Source organism: Phalacrocorax aristotelis, chromosome 1, assembly GCF_949628215.1.
Source record: "Phalacrocorax aristotelis chromosome 1, bGulAri2.1, whole genome shotgun sequence".
Classification (NCBI taxonomy): domain Eukaryota; kingdom Metazoa; phylum Chordata; class Aves; order Suliformes; family Phalacrocoracidae; genus Phalacrocorax; species Phalacrocorax aristotelis.
Window position 1 is genome coordinate 202,104,588 of NC_134276.1, and position 22,553 is coordinate 202,127,140.

The 22,553-nt window shown below is 41.4% G+C and overlaps 3 long non-coding RNA genes across 3 annotated transcripts; all 3 read right to left on the reverse strand.

The window, feature by feature from the left end:
* Window positions 1-1,410: 1,410 nt before the first annotated feature.
* Window positions 1,411-3,571, reverse strand: LOC142056429 (uncharacterized). Its single transcript, XR_012660343.1, has 4 exons — window positions 3,483-3,571; window positions 3,209-3,365; window positions 2,570-2,802; window positions 1,411-2,050 (listed from the first exon to the last, which is right to left on the reverse strand). It is a non-coding gene; the product is annotated as an uncharacterized LOC142056429 (long non-coding RNA).
* A 7,382-nt stretch (window positions 3,572-10,953) lies between these two features.
* Window positions 10,954-18,500, reverse strand: LOC142056463 (uncharacterized). Its single transcript, XR_012660356.1, has 3 exons — window positions 18,450-18,500; window positions 13,880-14,038; window positions 10,954-11,180 (listed from the first exon to the last, which is right to left on the reverse strand). It is a non-coding gene; the product is annotated as an uncharacterized LOC142056463 (long non-coding RNA).
* A 390-nt stretch (window positions 18,501-18,890) lies between these two features.
* Window positions 18,891-21,630, reverse strand: LOC142056486 (uncharacterized). Its single transcript, XR_012660366.1, has 3 exons — window positions 21,579-21,630; window positions 19,763-19,893; window positions 18,891-18,961 (listed from the first exon to the last, which is right to left on the reverse strand). It is a non-coding gene; the product is annotated as an uncharacterized LOC142056486 (long non-coding RNA).
* Window positions 21,631-22,553: the final 923 nt, after the last annotated feature.

Sequence of the window (22,553 nt, forward strand, 5' to 3'; positions counted from 1 at the left end):
CCGGCCATGTTACTCTAAACAGTGCTGGCAGGAAAAACATAGTCCCTTTTCCTGTCTCATAAACAAGCCCTCACCCTTTCTGCTCCTAACAATGATGGATCTGTTGACAAATATACTATAATATATATAGTACAAGTACCATAAACTACTTTATCCTTGTGATTGCTTTTTCAGTGTTTTAATTAACATTTTTCTGCAGCACCATGCATTTCATGATGAAGCACAGTGTATGGAAGACTGTGGGCCACTTAACTGCTATGCAAAGCTGGCTTGTCTGCGAACCTCTAGGGGTCAGTTCCTTGGAAGCAAAGGACCATCTGTCATGGTTCAGCCCCAGTTGGTGACTGAACACCACACAGCTGCTCGCTCACTCCCCCCACCCCATGGGACGGGGGAGAGAATCGGAAGAGCAAAAACAATAATAAACTTGTGGGTTGAGATAAGAACAGTTTAATAATTAAAATAAAATAATAATTATAATAATAATGATTATGATAATAATAACAATAATGATAATAAAATAAAAGGAAAAGGGAAAAAGGAAGAAAACACAACCACAAATGATACAACCGCTCACCACCCGCTGACTGACGACGCCTGTCCCCGAGCCGCGATTGCTGCCTCCCTCCCCCAGCCAGCTCCTCCCAGGTAACATACTGGGCATGACGTTACATGATATGGAATATCCCTTTGGCCAGTTTGGATCAGCTCTCTTAGCTGTGCCCCCTCCCCTCCTGGCTTCTTGTGCCCCTGGCAGAGCATGGGAAGCTAGAAAAGTCCTTGACTAGTACAAGCACTACCCAGCAACAAGTAAAACATCTGTGTGTTATATCAACATTGTTTTCATACTAAGTCCAAAGCACAGCACTGTTCCAGCTGCAGTGAAGAAAATTAACTCTATCCCAGCTAAAACCATGACACCATCTCAAGAAGGAGCCCTCCCTTGTACACTCAGTTGGGAATTCATCTAGGGAAAAAAATACCACAGTGGAATTGGTGATCCAGTTCCCATCTAGTTCCTGATTATCTGAACTGCTGTACTTTGGAAGCAGTTGCGACTCCTTGGATGGAAATTGTCTCACCTATTAGATGTCTAGAGAGTAAGTGTGTTTGCAGGGCTAGGTGTCTTGGGTCCTATTGTGATCAACAAGACTGGTAAATGCTAGCAATAGGATTCAGGGTGGGATTGACCTGGCCATAAGTAGGAGCCTGCTTCAGAGGCGGGGTGAGACACTGTGGAGGTGCTGCTGTCTGCACTGACTGCGAGGGACACCCCACTCATCCCCATGTCTGGGCTGCAGATACCTACATCTAAGCAGGAGGAATCTCTGTATTTATTCTCTGTGTTCAATAAGACCTAAGCAAGTATAGCGCATACCAATCAGCCCATAGCAATTTCTAGTCCTAAATGGTACAAAACAAATAGAAAAAGAACTGACATAGGTTTGACTTGTTAAATGTACGCAAGCATTTATTTCACAGGAACTAACACATAAAACTCATTGTAATTATGTCAGTGATAATAACAACTACAGGGAAGATTAATGTCATACTATCTTTAAATTATCATCTATTTTCTAGAGGTGAAAAAAGAGGAAAGCATGAAGAAAATGTTTGCGCTTGAAGGGGTGGATTTCAAGATCTACTTATAATAAAATAATTATTGCTTTTTAAGGTTCAGCAGGAGATATGTTTGTTATGCTTAATAATGGCTCGATTAAGAACACAAAGCCAAATAATCAAAAGTTGTCCTGCCTCACAAAGTTTACAATTAAAGGATGTGATCTGGAGCAGTAAAGGGAAGAACAGCAAAGCAGACAAAAGCAGGAGATAAACGGCTCTGCTTGAAAACTGAACACAGCAAAACAAAAGGCTATTAGAGAATATCTGAAGCAGGTTAATAAAACTACCACAACACCAGTACCTGTAATGCCTACAGTAGAGTATATTAGCCAAACCTGAATATCATGAAAACAAAAATTGATGCCATGTTTAAAAGGAAGTCCTTCATAAAGCAGTACTTTGGTAGCTGCTGATTTGGCCTCTGTACCTGAAAACAAAATATCATAACTGTGTTATAGGTGCAGCATTAGGAATCATGAAAGTTGATTCACTGTCCCAGAAAACTTAGCAGTGACACACTAAACTAATAAGGCAGAAAGAGGAGCACAATGCAAACTAGGAGTATTTTAAGACTCTGTTGGAAGTGCTGGGTTCACACTGTCTCTCCAGCAATTAGGCTGAAAGCTTTTCAAATTTGTGTTATGGATGAGGTTTCAGAGGGGGAAAGGCAGTGCACGTGCGTCTTATCGCTCCTCTCTGTTGTGTAAGAATGAGCTCAAACAAAAACAAAAAGCCCAAACTTCTCTGTAGATTTTTTTCCTGTTTCTTTCTGTCCCCCACCAGTTCTATTAGTCTTTAGGGGAAACTTCAAAAAATTTTCAGGCTACTTAGCCCAGCTCCTGGGCTGAATTTGGCCTTGAAGCCAATGTCTAACTTAGAAAGCAATACAGTGCAATAGGAGCAGACTGCAGAGTGAAAGGCTAGGTGCTGAAGAGCCAACACCTACCTTGTACACTTTATGGGGATTAACTTCCATGTAGTCTGACTGCTCCTTGATTGTTGGAGTCATTGCCTGCTGTCCTAGAGAATCTGTTCTGGTTTAGCTCACGTGAAAGAATTCACTTCACATGTTCCCAGATGCAAGCGCAACAAATGGAGATAGTCAGGAGATTCTCTTCAAAAGCTTGTTCCACATCTGAACTAAAATGCTAATATCAGGCACCTTGTCACATATATCACCTGCAGAAAAGTCAGTAGGGATTCTGCGCATCACCTAAAATATTAAATTTATCCCTCAGACATTTTGAAATTAAGAATGTATGCAAATATTTTATATAAGAGTGGTTTTGTAATCGCCATTTAAACACTAAATAAAACATCTTGTTATTCTATTTTTATTGCCAGCTTGACATGAACATTTAATGTGCAAGTATATTTTATGAATACATAAATAGCTACTTTTTCAAAACAGGGCTCAAATGTGTAGCTGCAGGTAATTCACTAAGAAAGAAAGAAGTACTTACAATACACAAAAAAATACAGTTGTTTGGTAAGTGTACACAAAAGAAGGTTCATCCACATACAAAAGAGCTCTTGAAGACATAATAGTCATTGTCAAATTGTTGCTTCATGGTTTGAAACTCACCTTAGATGCTGAAAAACAGGAAGCATCTGTTTCAGATAGGCAAACAGGCTCTTGGCATCTCCCAGTAAACACTGTTTTTATTTCCATTGCTTTTCAGCCATTCTAGATGTTGGAAGATGGAGTTTCTCAAATGCCTTCTTTTCTAGCCTCTAAACCTCTATGATCACATGAAGCAGATTAAGAAATAATGAAATGCTGCATAGTTTATGCACTATATTATTATCTTTCTTATATTACTAAAAATTTTTTTCTTCTCTGTCGTAAAGTACAGTACCTCCAGTTTCTTGATCTAAAACCACATCAGCATTAAGGAAGTGTTCCTTTGTCCTCACCAACTTGGCAGTGGCACATAACAGTTTTCCTTTCAGACTTTGCCCATGGAAGGAAAAAGAGAAGAACATTGCTTGTATCTTCAAAATTATTGTGTGAAGTTTTATATATATGTACATATGCATATATATAGATCCAGTAATTGCCATGCTTTTTATCTCAGCTTTCTCAGACTTATTTTCCAGAAAGCATAATCAGGTGGTGAAAAAAACTGATCAACACCCTTTCAAAGAGCAGAGAACAGTGTTGCTTTTCTTTTTGCTTCCTCTGAATTTCTATTGAAATGTCTATACTTTATCTGGGTTTAAAAATTGATTTTTAAACTAGAAGTTTAGAGACCTTTTATGGATGATTGGAAAACTATCAAGAAATCATGGTCTACCAAAGAAATATTACAAATATGTGATCTGGACTGCTGATATAGAGGGAAAATACCCTGGAATTATGTTATTGCTGCTTGGAGAAAGCATCAGGACCAACATTTAAAGGAAGGGGCTTAGACAGATCTAGAGTGGGAAACCATGGCAGGACTGAGCAGAACCTCATAATCCACCATCACCTATAGATGAAGACAGGATCTGGAGAAGGCAGTTTTGGTATTGGTTTGTCAGAGATCACATATGTCCCGTTAAATAAATGTCTCACTTGGCAGACACAATGTAGTTTAATCACTCCTGAAGGTAAAAGGGTCTACCAGGAGCTCTAACTGGAGGCACATTAAGGAGTAAAAGTAGGGCCATAGAAGCGAAGGTGTAAAATATTGAGCAGCCTTCCAGATGTGAGCAGCCTTCCAGGTATGAGTTTCAGCAGTATCCCAGAACACCCAGCTCTGCTGTGCTTTGCAACCCGTGCTTTGTTGCCATATATGGTGACACAAAAGACAAGTAGGTTGTATTTCACAGCACTTTCCCCCTAATAGGGAGCTCCATCATGCAGCTGGGTCTGCATTAAATAATCCTGAGTCTACAGGCTTTTGTACAAGGTCAGTGGCATGCATAATTTCTGCACATCCCCATTACCCCCTCCCCCCCCCATATATGTGCTTAATGAGGGACAGGGAGGGAAAAGGTGGAAGGAAGCAGAGCAGTCCTTCTGAGCTAGCAGCAAGACTATGAGAAGATGATAATGTATCCCACAAATGCTAGACTCTGCTCACATACCAGAAGTGGAGGTAGGGCTGCTAGCGGGAAGCGCAGGTGAAGCAGAATGGACCAAGGTAGGAAACTGGGTTGCTTTGGGCCCAAATGAGGGACCAGCCAGAGATTTTAAATGGATCTACCATACCTTTTCTTTACAGACAGCACCCCAAAATGGCTTTGGTAAATCCATGAAGCTCCATTATATTTGAACACAAGATACAACCGTAATTATCTCCTGAGCAAAGTTCAGTGAAGAGAGAAGACTCATTTACAACTCTCATTACTTTAGGATCATTTCCGTGTGGGTTTTCCTCTGTAGTGTGACTCTACAGCAACCTTTAGAGACCATCTAGTTGCTACAAGGTCTACATGGTCCCTTCTGGGTCAGTAGGAAAAGCCTCCCCATCTGTCTCAGGCCTGGTGCTGCTTAGAATACCTCCCAGGCTCTGCTCCCGCTAGCCATGCCCTTTTCCCTGCATCTGCACTCTTGGGGCTTCTCCAGCAGACCATGTTCAGTTGCTCTCAGGGCAGGGTACTTTCCACCACCGTGGCTTTCATCAACCCCAAGTGCAGCAGCCAGGACAGAGCACAGGAGTGTTTGGGGACCTCCGTCCTTGCCATTTGGAACTGTGGTGTCAACCCCAAATTCACAGGATTTGCTCAGTTTATCAAGTGTTCTCAAACACGAGAGGACACCAGAATACTCTGCTATATATTTTTTCTTTGAGGTGCTTATAGGCTGGCTCCTCGGTGGCCATAGGGCAGTGGCCCACACAGCCAGGGCATGATCTGTCTTCATTTCTAGGGCTTATAAAGGTGGCATTCTGCATCTGTGCAAGTTTTAAACTCTACAGTTTGTTAGTCCTTAGACCCCAATTTTGTCTGCACATCCTCTGGCAACTTCATCTCCCCTTGTGATGGAAATGCTTCCCACAAGAGAAAGCCCTGAGAGCCTCCTTCCCTGTGAGGTCAATGTGCCTGTCTTACCGTCATTTCATAATCCTGCATGACAGCATTTGCATTTTATGCATTTGCTGTGGGCACAGTGACAGGTCTCCCAGCCCAGGTCTCTACGTGCTGCCGTCGTGGCTCAACCACCTGCACCCACAGATCTGGGAGCAGGGAAGCCAAGGTGCCACTCCACAGCTGAGGACAGGGATGCCGGTGGGACCCCGCACTCGGGGGCATCCTGGGAAGGCTACATTCTCGCTCGCATTGCAGTGCTGAGCATTGCTGTGTAACTGTTCCTGTATCCACCCCTGGTCACGTTACCCCAGACCTCAGGGGTAACTGGCATGAGTAGATACCACACTCACCTTTCTCTGTCACACCAGCAGCCCAGCGTTGTTTGCAAGCCTGCCACTGGGACAAGGGGTGAGGGCCAGGACAGGCCAGCTCCATGAAGCTAGGCAGCAGCTCTGCTGTCTTGTTCTTTGCTTCAGGCCCATCAGAGACCCAGTAACATTGTTCTTTTTTGTTCTAGACACGTTGGAAACTTGAGTGGCAAACAGTCCCTGCATGAGAATGGGACTGAATTGTTTTAACTTTCAAAGAGATTCCAGTTACACCTGGTGACAGGGAAAAGTAATTACCGGAACCTTCACAAGAAGTTAAACATTCCAAATATATTACATATCAAAACTTAACAAAAAAGTTGATTATATCAATGCCATTTTATGATCTTTGTAACTATGTGGAGACCTCCAAAAGCACTGACTTGTCACTGAAATCTAAATATCTTTTGCAAAAATCTACAGAACACCCCCTTCATTATTCATAACTGCAAACCCAGGAAGGGCTGCTGTGATCAGTTCGTATGACACAGGCTAGGGATACAGTTCCAAAAAAACTTTCTGAATTATCAAACAGGAGCATTTCTTTCAGAAAAGTGTTTGGTTCTCATTTTAAAATTTCTACTACAGGAGAATTCACCACAGCTCTTGACAAGCTGTTCTGAGAGTTAAAATACTGGCTTTTGAATTTGTCTCGTTTCATTAACAGACACTGAATCTTACCTTCTGCCACTAGATCTCTGTCCCCATAGTTACACTAAGACTCCATGGACTGACCCTTCTCTTGGCCATTAGAGATAGGTCAAGGTCCTTGGTGCTCTCACTGGAAGATGCATTTTTCTAGTCCTTCAGACATTTTTGTGGCTTTTTTCTGTATCAAACTTTTTTTCAGTATATTCCACAGATTTATAACACCAGAATTGAACACAGTATTCCAGTGAGGTGGTACCAGTAGAACGAACAGATAAATTGTAACACCTCTGCCTTTATTTGTCTGTATATCTGAGATTGCTATACCTCTTCTTTCATTAAAACTTGCATTGGGAACTCATGCTCAGGTGGTCATCCAATAGGACCCCAAATCTCCTCCAGTGTCTTTACTCTAGCAGTATCCCATCTTCTTTTATCTATTGTTTGTTCCAGACATACAATACTACATTGGCCATATGTGATTTTCATATCCATCTTAGCGAACACAGCAGAGCCCTCTGTCCTTGTCCCCTTCATTTAATTTGTGCTCCTTCTCTCAGTGTAACTGATTTGGGCTACCACCATCTTTTCATGTTATGCAAAATCAGCATGAACCTTTTGCAAGAATGGGCAGCAGAACCCCTTGAGATTAAACCTAAAATCACCCATTTTAGATTGAAAAAAAAATCAAAGTGTACATGGAGTGGCATGGAGAATGTCTCTGCAGAAGTGAAGCTTAATGGCATATTCTTAGAGGTCAGTGTATATTGGCTGGTGATTTTCTGTGTTCCTTTTATGGCTTTGTAAGGCAGAAGCCTAGAATTAACTGGCTTTTGAAATGCAAAGTAAGATTTTTCCCTTTACATTTCAACTCCTTAAGGTTGGGAAGGGCTCAGCTGGTGGGTTTTATGGCTAACAAAGGCAGGGTGAAGAAAGCAGCTGACTATGGACACTTTTAATTCCCAGCCTGAGAAGTTCCCGCTCCACTGAAGATCCACTGAAGATCTGTATCTGTAATAAACGTAATCCACGCCAACACTTTGGAAGGTTCATGTTTAATCTAACCTAATCTTAAAAGTCAGTAAAATATTCAGCTGTAGATTCTTAGATCGAGCTCAATTCACTTGTAACATTTGTTCTGTATTTTTTGTCAAAGTCTTTATTCTTTTCTCAAAAACAAAAAAAGAAAGAAATTGTTGGGATGGGAAAGAACAAGAAGTATAACCAGAACTTCAAAAAAGTGTAAAAGATCTAAAATTATACCTGCAGCTCAGTGCTCAGAGAGGATAAATAGCCACACACATGCACACAAACCCAAATTTTCTTTGATGTCCCTAATACAAATGCCGACCAAAGGCTGTCTTGCTTACTCTTACAAAATAAACATGTGAAATCAGAGGCCAAGGCGGATGTATTTCCTGTTGTGTTCACTGAAGCTACAAGGAGTAAGATAACATGAAACGAATAAAATCCAGGTTGTAATACAAACCTGAACAGCATAATGATGCCAGTAGGAATGTATTTTTCTGCTCTTATTTTATTAAGATATATATGAGATTGCTAGGTTAGTCACTGATTTCACAGAAAACCAGTGAGCACTGGCTGGCTCCACACAGCTATCCAGCCAAGGTGACACCTTCCCTCCTCTCTAGCCACATCCGTGCTCCAACTTCCACACCAGTCTCCTCTTTCACCATTTATCAGCGAATTTACCACCTCCCCTCTCATCTCTCACTCCTGCTTTTACCCACGCTGTAACACAAATAGAGACAAACCTTCCACACCAAAAAACCCCAGCCCTCCCCGCAGACAAACCAAAACATCTCGTCCCCCCACTCCCAGCCAGCGTGTTTACAAATTCACTGTCTCTGACCTAGTGCTCAGATTTATCTCTCTCTTTGCTCTTTTGCCATGGTGAGGAGCTAACATCCTCACTTTTGGGGGAAAACTGAAAGCAGATACCTCTTTGATGCCATCTTTGCAAAGATCACATGGGAGAGGTTGGATTCTGCACAGGATTGGTCTGCTTTAGTTGTCCCCATTTGTCCCACATTATCAGGCCATGCAATAGCTTTCTCTGGTAATGTCTGCAACATGCAGACGTGGGGTGAACAGCCTCAAGGCTCACACAGGCAGCACGAAAGGATGACTGCTGGGGTGGCCAAGCCCCACGACCACGTGTGCGCAGCCAGTGGCAGCTGGGCCGGCACCGCCTGTGCCAGCTGGAGCCTCCGGCTGGTTGGCCTCACTCTCAGCTCTCTGGTGCAGACCTATGACACACGCTATGGACATGTCCTCTGGGTCTCTGCTGTTCCTCAGATTTATGCAACAAGCACTGCTCTTTCTGGCTGCCTGCCTCTGCCTGCTCTGACAGAGGTTCTCCTGATTTTCTCCCTCCCAAATACACACAGCTCTCTCAAACCCTATTGACATCCTTCCTTTGCATGAAGTCCTTAGTCTGCCCAGTCCACAGACTCAGAGAGGCATCGTTTCTAGAGTTTATTTCATCAAGGAGTCTAATTTTATGTTATACTCCTGCGCAGGGAGGATGGTTGTCACTTCCATGACCTTAGCTCAGCTTTTACCCCATTGCCCATATTCTGCTTTTCCTCAGCCCTTCCTTATCATCTATAGCAATGCCTTTTTGTAGTATCTTCTTCAGCTTTTTCCCATGAAAGAGCTGATAAGCAAGTTGCTTTCTCCTCACTGTGCAGAGCAGACATATTTCACAACAGACCTCGCTGCAGGCAGCAAAAGCTCTGGTCAGATCCACATCTGCAGGTTTCTCAGCAAGACCCATCTCACTTTGAGAAAGCAACTTTTAGCAGCCAGGCAGAACTATGTTTGTTCGTGTTCCTGCAGCTGGCAGAAACTGGAGAAATTTACTGCTGTGTTCTGTGTCCTGGCTGATTCAGAAGAAACTTGATAATGTAAAAACACCTGGATGAAATCCTTTTATCATTGAGTGGTCTAGAACAGAACATTGTGGAAATCAGATATTCTTGTTAAAACATGCTGCACTCGCTCTCGTGTCTCTATGTCAGGAGCAGTTTGCCATGGAGAAGTAGCGCTGGGGAACTTTTTGCAGGAGTAGAATGTGGCTGAGGTCTTTCCCTGCAGAATTCTGGGAGCAGAATTAATCTGCTGGGAAATAACATGGCATTTCTGCCATGTGTAGGATTTTCCATGTATTTTTGTTGTGTTGGGAGGCAGGAATAGGAAGAGTCATGAACACCTTAAGGAGCTTGAGGTAAAGCTTAATGCTGCCTGCAAAGTTCTAGGGGGAACCTCGCTGCTGGGGAAGGGAGAGCTGGTGCTAGCAGCCTAGACTGGATCACAGTCCTTTCCCAACCTCCTTACTTGAGTATCTGTTTACTATTAAAGCTCTTATGGTTAGAGTTGTGACTCAGGTTTCTGATTAATATATTTCAACAAAGGTAAAAAGAGTTTTTTAGCTTAGAGTTAAAAATGTGGGAATAGCTAAATTTGAGAAGTTCTGACCCTGCCATGATGTGGATTCCTCCTGTCAGAAGTCACGGTATACATTTAGGGTCACCAACCATTTGCTGTGGTAAAAGCTGCTCTAACTCTGGGAAAAGTCTCCAGAGAGAACCAGATTCTCAAAAGAAATCCCCCAAGCTTTCAACAAATTCTCTCTATGATTGCTGGATCCCAAGACATGCCCCGGGCTGTGTTTATTACAGCTCAGGGGCATGGAAAAGGAGACAAAACCAAATAACCACTACAGTTACAGATTTTGTAGTCTGGAACTATTGGCAGATTTATACCAGCTGATCATATATTCTTATACAAAATATTATATGAATATTTATTATATATTATATGTTTTATATATAGTATTAATGGCTGATTATGTATTATATTATTAAAATAACGTTGACTCCTTACAGCCATTTCCACAAGCTGGAGCTTCTTATGGTCTTGGGAGATCATTCGGCAGCCAGAAATAGCTGAAGTACAAAGTAGATCCAGGTATCCCCAACCTTTCATTAGCTGTGTTTCCCACACATTCTCTTGACACACATGCATTGCCTCCCCCAGGAGAGGGCTATGTGAGCTAAGCTGACTATCTAGTTGTTCCTTGGGTATTTTTTGCCACCATAGGTTTAAAAAAACAGAACAAAACAGTGTATGTGGTCCAGAATATGGTCCAGTTGAGAACATTTCCAAGTATTACCTCCATCTGCAGTGAGAAAGAACTTTCAGGATGATTTCTTCTATGCTATTTTGAACACACATCAGTTTATGGTAATACTCATTAACTACTATTGAAAATTTTATCTGAGGAATACTACAAATACTACATAGGAAAAGAACAGTCATCAAATACATAACCAAGGAATGTTTTAATGGCTAAATATTTTTTTGACATTAAAATCAAAGTAAGATCAATATCTAACAGCCAAGGATGCTAAACTATGTCAGTGTTTTCTGATCATTCTAGTAAATCATAACGTTGAGTTCCCGAGTAAGTGGGGCAGAAATCCATATAGTGAGTTTCTGTGGAAAAAAAGAAAACCCACAGAAAAATAATGTACAACTTTATATTAACTTAAAAAAAGACCAGCTCAGAACAGAGAACAATAAGGGAAACTTGAACTTAGACCTTCATAGTAAGCAAGGCTGACTTGATGGCAGTAGGCATCTTTCTACTGCTATATCCAATTCAACATCCCTTTTAGAAATTCAGGAACAGTTTAAAATTGATTAATATCATGAATTAAATATGAAAGTATAAATACAATACCTGTCCTGCTCTCTCTCTGTTCAATGTTAAATTTGAAGTATTTTATGCTACTCTGATAATTTCTGTGTTCAGTACTTCACCAGTTTTATCTTTAGGTTTCAGAATTAATAATCCTTAAAATGCATGATATCCATTCACACATCTTAGCTATTTCTTTGCCCACCCACAAGTTCATGTATAATCATGCTAACAGTCTATGTTTAGATCACTTCTTCAAAGTATGTAATGTTTTCACCTTTCATCAGAAACAGTTCTCTGCCACTACTCAGTAAGTAGGAAGTCCACTTCTTGAATGATCTGCCTTTTATTCAAATACAGGGCCAGATCCAGACAAAACCACTGCAAACCCATCTAAACACTAACCTAAAAGTGACGGGCAGCCAGGAATGCTACATGGACATTGGGAACTACAGACCATGAGAACCTGGTCAACAGAAGTGCTCCTCCAGCTCCCTGCTGCAGTTACAATCCAGTTCCTGTGGCTCTTAGGGTATGGTACTACAGGGGGAAAGACAGAGACCTCTAATAATAGGAAGATGCTCTGATATTACAAATGTCAGATCAGGGTAGCACTGCATGAATCAGAGAGAAAGAAGTGGCTTATTACTAAGCAAACTACTTCTATTTATATACAAATAACCATGGTTCAATTATGTACTTAAGCACTGCTTTTAGGAAAATCTGCTTTCTGTAAAGCAAAAGCAATACGGTAGAAGTTACTTTCTACTACGTCCCTTCAAACGGTACAGTCTTTGTGCTTGTTAAACTATTCGTAAATTTTCAAGATCTAAACCCAAGCTGCTAGTGCTTTTTTTTTTTTTTTTAAGAGAGACTCAAACATGAGAGGATTATAGGTAATGGCATTACAACATCTGTATAGGGATGGTGGGAGAGGTTTGACTGACTCTCAGAATTGTAAGAGGAATATATTTAGCTGGTTTAGGTTACTGTCTGGTTTAAATGATGTAAATTTTGTGCAGTTTTGAACCTTTCCTCCTGTGACAGCTTGGTGGTTTTTTTTTTCTCTGTTATTTGAAGCAGTTTTTAAGTCACTGAGATCATCTTTTGTGCTTAAATCAAATTTTAAATGATACTTTTGTGAGAAGCTTTTTAGCCTTTTTTAATCATCTTTTCATCTGATGCTGTTAGTATGCAGTTATCTTCCGGATTTCTGCGATTGGTGCCTTCAGGCATATCTCAATGGAATATTTTCTTTACCCTGCCACATTTATGTTGCTTTCAGCTTTCTTCGAGGCAGTTTGGCTGTTAAACAATTTCTTCTCTTGAGGCAAAACTGATTACACTTATTTATGACATCGTCTCTGAAAGTGAGTTTTTTACAATTATTTAAGGCAGGAATTTATTCTCAGCAATTTCCTTCCTTTACAGATTCCTTCAATAAAATAAATGTTAGAAGCAGGTGCATATAATGGGGATCACACTTTGGTTAGAAATAGACTTAAATCATTAACCCAAGTGGGTAGAGTACCATAAGACGTGACATCCATTGCTTGTTGCCTCAGCCATCTTTGACTGAATGACCAGTCAGTGGAATCTTACAGCCTTCGTACTGGGAGCTCCCTAGATGTAGACCAGTGCCGAAATGTCAGTACCACACCTCATACAAAGTGTGTGCATGACCCACTTCAGCCTGGTGGCTGGTGGCAGATATAGCACAAGTGACCAGAGCAAGGGTAGTTTACTCAGTGTTATTCCTTTTATCTGTTCTCCCATGGAAAATGAAACTGGGACCACAGAGGTGGTCAGCGCTGTTCGTTAGGGGTGTTCAGTCCGTCCCCTCTGGGGTGTCTCCTTGTTGGTGCTAGGGGAGGAGCACTGCACAAGCAAGTCATGCTTTTTTATCTGGGACACTGAGGTTGGACACTTTAAGATGCTGAAACTGTTACAGATGTCTCACTGTAGCAATAGTTTCTGAGGAACAAATGTACAGCAGAGATTCACCTTTCCCTCCTCAGAAGACAGGGAGACACTCATTAGAGCCAGCTATGGGGTAATCATTTCTGGACACTAAGTAGTTGTAAGAAAATATCTCCACTACTTCTTTTCAGCAGCTGATATATAACTTTGAGAGGTTTTATCATTTTATCAGAATGATAATAGTGTCCTTAAAACTGCTAACATTTTCCCTGGTTTGTGGAGCTGTTTCTTCTTTTCATTATTTCATCATTAGTTTAAAAACTTGTATAAGTGGCAGACACTAAATGAGAAAGAGAAACAATGTATGTGTAACAGTAAAGAACAAAGTTTCCTTAAAAATCTCTTGCTGTCACTCCTCCCTGTCCCCCCCACCCTCAGACTGTTGTATCAAGAATTGGTGTCTGCTTATACCTGGAAGTGTAAAGGGGTGTGGATGAGAAACTGCTCCTGTTACTACTCATTGACTCTCCCACTTTCCCTAAGGTTTTTCATAATTGCTCAGTGCAGCTCTTACCCCTCTCGGTTCATAAGAGAAAGCATCTCTATGGATGGCTTCTCCATTCAGAGAAACAGCATGAGGTCTCAGTTTCAGGCCAAGAATCGTAATTTTGTTGTACTTCAGAATATCAGCCCCTCGGTAGCCATTTTTAAGTATTTGTGCCTTCAGGTTTCCCTGGAAAAAGCCACAGAGAAAATTTTAGGACCATGACAACTCTTTGGAGGTGACTTACTGCATACTGTTACTGTTGTGGTCTCATCTTTGTAAATGAACATATAGAATGTCTTCCAATGTAGACAAAGTCTGAGGCCATAAAGGAAAAACAACAGTCACATTAATTTTCGTTTAAGAAAGGTTTCGTGTATCATTATAAACTAACAAAGTAAGAAACAAAATAGCATTTACAACATTCATTTCGAATCTTTTTGGACATGTTTTTTCTACTTGTAATCAAAGCAAATTTGGTTCTTGTACACATTTCAGGGTACAGTAGAATATGCAAAGCCAAAAGCCAGATACGGAGATTCAATTAATGACCCTGAGGAAGATTCAATTAACATCCACAACTAACTGCTTTAAACCATTAGCATCTTCCACAAACATCATCTACTAGATATTTTACCCCTATTTTATGTCCCACATCTCCACAGCTCCTGCTAGAAATCTCTGCTATGTATCTCCCAGCTTTCAGGACACTGAAGGAATACTGTATGTCCACAAAGCCTTATTTGTTATACTTCTTATTTACTATGTATCCCATATTTAGGGTGTATCAAGAGGACACACAAAGTGATTAAACAAATTCATTTGGATCACCAGTGACAGTAATTTCCCATAAAAGCAATGAAGAGGAATCATTGCATTTGTTATATGATCAAAGTTGTTAAGGAAATAAAGATGAATTACACTGCCTAGGAAATGATGAATTGCTATGCAATCATGACTTTTTAAAAATATGCCAAGGAGAAACCCATGATGGAACCTTTTGCATAAATTAGCTTATGTTATTTCAGTGGCGCATGGTGGGAGGGGAGCAGAAGCTAGATCACAGTATTTGTAACTTAGGGCTGTGCTTAGACTGCTTATTTCAGGCATCCACACTAAAAATAAGTGCTATTCCCCAGCACACTGATTTAAACTGTAGGAATGTCGGCTTTTATGGAGCAAATGGGGAGGGGCCTCTAAAAGCCTCTGGAGAATGTGCTAGGGTACTTACATAGGGTGTCTTCTCCTCATTGGTAAAGCTCCAGCATACAGGGGGGTTCAGTATAGGGACCACCTCTCCACAGTGACTTATTGCTGTCTCAGATGTGTCCAATCAGGAGAGGTAGCTCAATGTGGCCACATGGACCCAGCAAACTGTGTGCTATCGAACTCAGTGATTATGACTGTATTAATAAAGTTGCACTCGAGCTCTGAGGCCCTGAACCAGGGCTCTACAGTAAAAACCATTATTCCTCTGGCCAAGGTCTAGAACTGAAGGTATTGTGGAGACAGGGAGGTGATGGTCCAGGGGAATGAGTGACCGTTTCCTCCCCAGGCATCTAGTGTTAAAGCAATTGTCCAGGAAAGTCCTGAGGTCTCATCAGAGGGAAGGAACCTTTGACTACCACTCAAAGCCCCATAAATGCAAAGCACAAACAAGTCTTGGATCTGAGGGCACAGGCAGGACTTCCACCTGCACTTCTGAGCTGCAGAGTAATGTTTTTTCTTTCTTACTGTCTTGCTCTGGTTGTATGAACTTCACATTTTTTCCCACATTTTCCCCCTGAAAATTGGACCAGTTTTAGGAGGAACTTGCTCCCAGGCTATTCAGCTGACTAGTGGCTAGCATATTCTTTCAGAAGCTCCCATTTCCTTGGGCAAGCCTTCCCATCATCATCGGTTTAGTGTCTGGATTCACTTGGTATGGCCTGAGCACAGCTGCCTTGTTGCCCACCTCTGGGGAAGAAGGCAGAGTCTGAGGCTCTCCCTGCTCATCCCTGAAGTACAGCAGATCTTATATATCTGGCTCACGTATTTTCCTAGACTGGTAGGCTTAATATATGGGGCACTTTGACTTGGGGCACTTTGACTCAGGTCACTTAGCCATTATGCGTGTCGAAATGGAGGTGTCAAGTGAATGAAAATACTGACAGCAGTGAGACAATACATGAGAGCAGGCAGCTTGAATTGTTCTCTGAGACTTAAGTGCCTGCACTAGTCTTGAATTCTTCTTTGTACTTCTGGGTTGTTTAAATGAAAATATAAATGAGAGGGTCTAATCCTGTAGCTGTTACTTGCACAACACTCTCTGCTGGGTTCAGAGTAAATGCTATGATGTCAGACCTTATCAGTAAATCTCTTAAGGACCAAAACTTGTGTGTTCCCCTAAAACCAGGTGAAATTAAATTATTCATCCACAATTTTTCAGGAATATAGAAATGTGCAACAAATACCAAGACTTTCATACATTTCTCACACCTCTACAATTTGCTATTTGAGATGGATTTTTCTTTTTAGAAACATATAATAAAAAATCAACATTAGAGATTATTGGAATGCAGATAGGGACTTCAGTCATGGATTTACAGGCAGAAGTCAAATATAAGCAATGAGAAATGGAAGTGCCAGTGAATCAACAATCTAATTTGCACAGATCAGAATTTAATATAAAACTGGATATTGTTTTTCTGTAGCCTTCTTGCAATAAATTACTATACACAGACTACAGAAAGCTGAGGTGATTTTTTTCCTTTTTTCCATTGAAATATCCTTTTTTAAAGAAGAAGATATTTTTCCTGGTAAATCAAGATGAAAATAAATTAAAAATTAAATTTAAAGTCCAGACATGTGGTATTAGTTCCAGGAAAATATCTCACAGATATACAAGGCTACATCATAAAACCCATCAGCTTACTCTGGCTTGCTCTCACTCTTGGAAGACATCTATTCTAAGAGCAGTCTCACAATAGGGGTTAACAAGTTTTTATTCAGTTGAATAATTTCTGTAGATTACTTTGGGACTTTTAGGAATACATGGCATGAAAACCATGCCACAGTCTACATACAATATCTTATTTCTTACTAGATGTTGGAATTGTAGATAAAATATGATCTGTGTAGACGCCTGAATTAGGTTTTTTTTTTTTACAATAACCTCCACAACTTACCATCATATACTTAATGAGCTTCTAGTAGATTTATTTTGTTGTATTTTTCTCAGTTGAAGCCTAGAGTGTTGGGTTTTCATGTTGAGTTTTCTCAGGACACGTCTGTGCAGAAGTGAGCGCTGTGTGAAAGGCACTAGTGCACTGACCCTGGGCTAATCTATTTCTGTGCTGCATGGAGCATCTGATCAGCATGGTGGGTTGCCAGTAGCGTGCTGAATCGCTCCATGGGAGGCCAACCATGGGAGCAATATCTGTGCTGTCAGACAAGGAAATGCAAGCTAATGAAGTAAGACTATGTAATTCTCTGGGCCACAAAATGCAAGCTTCAAGTGATTAAAGTTGAAAAGTTGCTGGGATATCCTGGAGAGAGGAATGTAGCCTTCTCCCACCCATCAGAATGGAAGTGTTCACAGGAGGAAGACAAGGAAAAAGTCGCTCATTCCCAGAAGGAACAACACAGGAAAAAATAAAAAAACATGAGCTGAAAAAGTGGATTTTTAGATTCACATCACAGCAGGGAGGTTAATGATGTGTCACTATGATGTGTCACAGTGAAGCAAACACAAAACTGCAACATCATAGAATCATAGAATGGTTTGGGTTGGAAGGGACCTTAAAGATCATCTATTTACAAACCCCCTGCCATAGGCAGGGGCACCTTCCACTAGATCAGGTTGCTCAAAGCCTCATCCAACTTGGCCTTGAACACTTGCAGGGATGGGGCATCCACAATTTCTCTGGGCAACCTGTTCCAATGCATCACCACCCTCACAGTGAAGAGTTTCTTCCTTATATGTAATCTAAATCTACCCTCTTTCAGTTTAAAGCTGTTACCCCTTGTCCTATCACTATATACCCTTGCAAAAAGGCCCTCTCCAGCTTTCTTGTAGACCCCTTCAGGTACTGGAAGGTTGCTATAAGGTCTACCCAGAGCCTTCCCTTCTCCAGGCTGAACAACCCCAACTCTCTCAGCCTTTCCTCAAAGGAGAGGTGCTCCATCCCTTGGATCATTTTTGTGGCCCTCCTCTGGACCTGCTCCAACACGTCCATGTCTTTCCTGTGCTGAGGGCTCCAGAGCTGGATGCAGCACTGCAGGTGGGGTCTCACCAGAGCAGAGTGGAGGGGCAGAATCACTCCCCTCAACCTGCTGGCCATGCTTCTTGTGATGCAGCCCAGGATATGGTTGGCCTTCTGGGCTGCAAGCGCACATTGCTGTGTCGTGTTGAGCTTCTCATCAACCAACACCCCCAAGTCATAGTTGGATTATTTTGTAGCTGTCTGTAAATGAAAGCATTAGGTAGCTTACAGGTTTAAAGGCTGAGCTCTAAGAAAAAAAGCCTTCCAGAGAAGAGTTAGACATCAGCACCTTACAATGGTTACACTAAAATACAGCTACCTGTATGTATGTAGGTACCTTGTATGTTGCTACTTACTTTGCTGTATGTATATTTAGCCAAGAAGTAGTTCTCCTTTTCAATAGTATCTGTCAAAACACAGAACAAGGAGGATAGTTATCAAAATAGGGAGCAAAATCCATACAGAGTTCACATTAATTGTAGCAAGTGGCTAATGTCAGACTAAGATGATTTGTGGGTGAGTTAATCTTTTCCTCTAGTCTTCTTTGGATGATCTCAGGGGAACGCGACATGCGTGATTGTCCTCTCTAGCAGATGTTCCCAGTGTCACACCTTTCTCAGACCAAAATGCTGCACTCTGCTTTTCTCCTCTGTAACGTTCAATTTAGGGTCATTCTCCACCTATTCCTAGCAGGAATTGGTGCCATTGTACTGCTGAAAAGGCAGCCTGAGAAAAGCCCGGTACACAGACACTGCTTCACAGCAGGGGGCCAGGCTTACCGATTGAATCACCATCATCCCAGAAGAGAGACCCAGAAGCTGCTTCTTGTTCATCCAGGGCAACAATGAGCCCAAATGGATTCAGACGGCTGTTGACAAAGATGTTGAGGAGTGTCAGTACAAACTGGCGGGCACTGTCCCAAGTTATTTAGCAAAAACTGCTGAACACAATTAACTCCAATTTTAAGGTTACAAAAAAGGCCATAACAAAATGACAACCGTAGTCACAAAATGTCTCCTGAAATGATGACAAAAATTTACTTTGCCTTGTCCCACTGAAATGTAAAATTCCCACTTTCTGAGAGCTCGTGTGGGCAAGTTTCCTCTTCTTTAGTCAGCTTAATGTATGATAATTGGGCAGTCTGGGAGGCAACTGGTCACCAGTGCTACCTTATTATGGTTTGGTTTGATCCCTGCACAGTGCTGTTCCCTTCCTTCACTACTCACATTAGCTTCTGAGCATGGTTCAGACGGGAGGCCAGTATATTACCCATTGGTGTGGGGAAACCATTTTCCTCAAGAAAGATTTGAGTCTTCCCACCTTGCCCATGGCATTGGAGAAATACATCCAAGGAGAAGGGTCATTTTCCCCTTGCATGTGTTTGCTTTGAATGACTGGCAGCAGGTCCGTGTGTCAGTGAGAGCTGCAAAAGCTTTTCCAAGCACAACCACAGAGCCAGGAGTACGTTTCAGCTGTGCAACATACGATGTGGGTCATCTCTGGGGTGATTTCTCCTAATGCAAAGGAGCGAATAGCGGGTTTATGACCCAGAATGGCAGCTGCGAGCTGCAGATAGCCTCCCTCCTGCGCTTTCTTTTGATTGCTTTCTGGCTGTCTGTGGGTCTGACTCACACTGTGGTTGTTTGCTGACGGACATAGATGATGTTACCTCTTAGTAGTGGTCGTGGCTGGTGCCTGTTCTGGCAGGATGTAGCCTCCACGAATGAACAGAGGGATCTTGCTCAACGGGGCAGCCACAGTAGCATAGGTCTTGTTCCAGGTGCTTGGCAGTTTATGACCCTACTACAAAAATCCATGCAGTTAAAAAAGCTCAAATCCAGGCACTGAAAAAGAGTCCAAGGGGTACATTTTCATCTCAGTTACATCCATGAAAGTAAAAACAGAAAAGAGGATTTCAGGGGTATTATTCCCGTTCCCTTTTTTAACATGAAAGAGGATCTAGCCCTTACAGTTATGCATATGTATGAGATAGAAACATCATGAATGAAAGACAGCAAATCATCTTTAAAAATGGTATCATTATTCCATATGCCATGAAAAAACCCTCATCAAGGCACTGAGTAAAAAGCAAAAGAAACTTTTGCTTCCTCTTTTTATGCATACGGAGCCTGTCACATTTCAGTTTAAGGTAAGTGATTCATAATCATTTGGCAATGTAAACTGTAGATTTTCTTCTCTTTTAAGGCCAAGTTTTCCCCTTTCAAAAAGTAATTACAGCATTCAATAAGTGAAAATCATATATGTGCAGATAACTAGCATAAGTTATCTGCATTATTCCTTCCTGGTTTAATGCCTCAAAACCAGGTGTAGGCAAGGCTTACATACAGAGTAGATAACAGGAAAGCTTTGCTCTTGCCCTCTGTAAATGGTAATTGTAACTTATGGTAAATACCCAACCTTGGTTTTGGATAACCATCATGTGTAGGGCAAGTGTGTGCCAAATACTGGGAGCTGAGATTTGCTAATGGTGCGGGCATGCCCCATAGGCAGGGCAAGGGACACCGGGGCTGCCATCCCCTCACCCAGCCCAGCAAGGGAGGCTCAGAGGGAACCACAGCAAGGACAGCTGAATGAAATGCTTGACCTTGCAGCTCCACAGTCTTATGAAAAGAGAAAAGGGAGAGGGTTCATCCTCACATGAGCATCCATCTGAGGACACCAGCCAAATGCTGAAAATTACCAAACTTCTATAAAATAAGTCTGAATTTCCTGAGAGCATTTCTGTCCTGCCCGCTCATCTGCCAGCATCACTCAGGGTAGTTAACAACAGCCTGATGCTCCTGGGCTCATCTTTCCAAAAGCTCTTAGCATCAACCTAACTATGCCTGCTGAAGCCAACACTGGTCTCATCCTGCAGATTACAGCACAGCATAGTTACGTTGAAACCGAGCACTTCTGGAAATGCAGTACTGGGGGTGATGTTTGAAAGGTCAGAACGTGTAGTCCCTGAAACTACAAGAGGCTGGCATTTTCTACATAGCAGATTGTTCTGCACCTCTTGGAAGCATCTTTCAGAGGGAAGCCTCACCCTGCTCTCTTAATATGCCTTCTGTCAAAAGTGATGCATGTGCAAAACTGCATGCACAAAGTGGCTTGCAGCATGTTCTCAGGAGTACAACTCAAGTTTCTGTCTCTATCAGTACAAGAATTAAAACATGCAATAAGGCAGGGGTGGGGGGAAGAAAGGAATCTTGGCAGTTTCATAAAATTCTAGGCTGCTCTTAAAAATTCAGTTCTCTGTCTCTTAGAGCTTTACAAACCAAAAATAGAAAATAAAATGCTACTGAAAGATGTGTAATTTACTCTCCCAGTTAGCCTGGTGTAGACTTTTTGTGCTGTAGTTTTTTTAAACGCAGATGCTGAGGTAAAAATACTGCTGAACATTGCTAAAAGTTATTTTGCTGGGATTATACCATTTTAAATTATGTAAAAAATGTAAGAGACTGAATCTTAAAAATACGTACGGTATAGTAGTCAAACCAGAGTGCTTCAGGGAAGTATACATCCACAGATCTTGCTCCCTGTAATTGTTATAAAGTGATTAAAGTCTTTTTTCTTTTTGCATTTCTGATATTATGTTAGCTTTATTATATTTGCCCATGGAGAGATGTATGCTGAATATTCTAATAACATCAAATCTTGGATAATATGGCTGAGTTATTATTATAGCAGTGGACTAGTGCTGGCTAATCTATAATGTTAAACAGATGAGCCTATCTTATCTGGGAGGGTTTTACTGCAGTTCCGTGGGATCAATGTTTATATGATTATTTTGGTCTAGTACATATCTCTGTGTCTTGCAAATGTAACTGGCCCAGGTGCACTCTTCTAACATCTGAACAATCCTGGTGAGGTCTACGGCAGCCTTTGCAAGACAGGACTTCACATCTGATGACAGGGTGGGGGACACCACTGCTTAGTGCCTCTTGCAGAAACAGGCAAAGGTAAGGTCAGGCAAGGAGGATACACAGATATTTGTCTTCTTGGCAACAATTTAAAGTTGCAGATAAATAATAGTAAATTATGCGCTGCTAACTGCACAACTGCTGTACTTTGTTTTGCAGCATGCATTGTATCATATTGCTGCAGGGGTGAAACCACACTAAAGGCACTTCGAATTAATAACTCCAGGAAAAGTTGGAATCAAAACATATTTCCTGTTTTGTCACGAGATGCTTATTCTCACAAACAGATTAATTTCGTTTCCCAACATAGATGTCTGCCTCTTTGCAGAAATATGGTTTACCCCCAAGGTTTACCCCAGGGTGGAGCATAAAATTAAAGCTGGAGGAGAAAAGTTAGGCAAACCACCATTTGATATATTAGGGATTTTTATATAAAAGTAAATAGAAGGAGTAAGAAATAAATTATTTATTAAGTATGCAAATCTTACATTAGAATACAAGAATTGCTAAGCTGGAAATTTGTCTTGTCCTGCA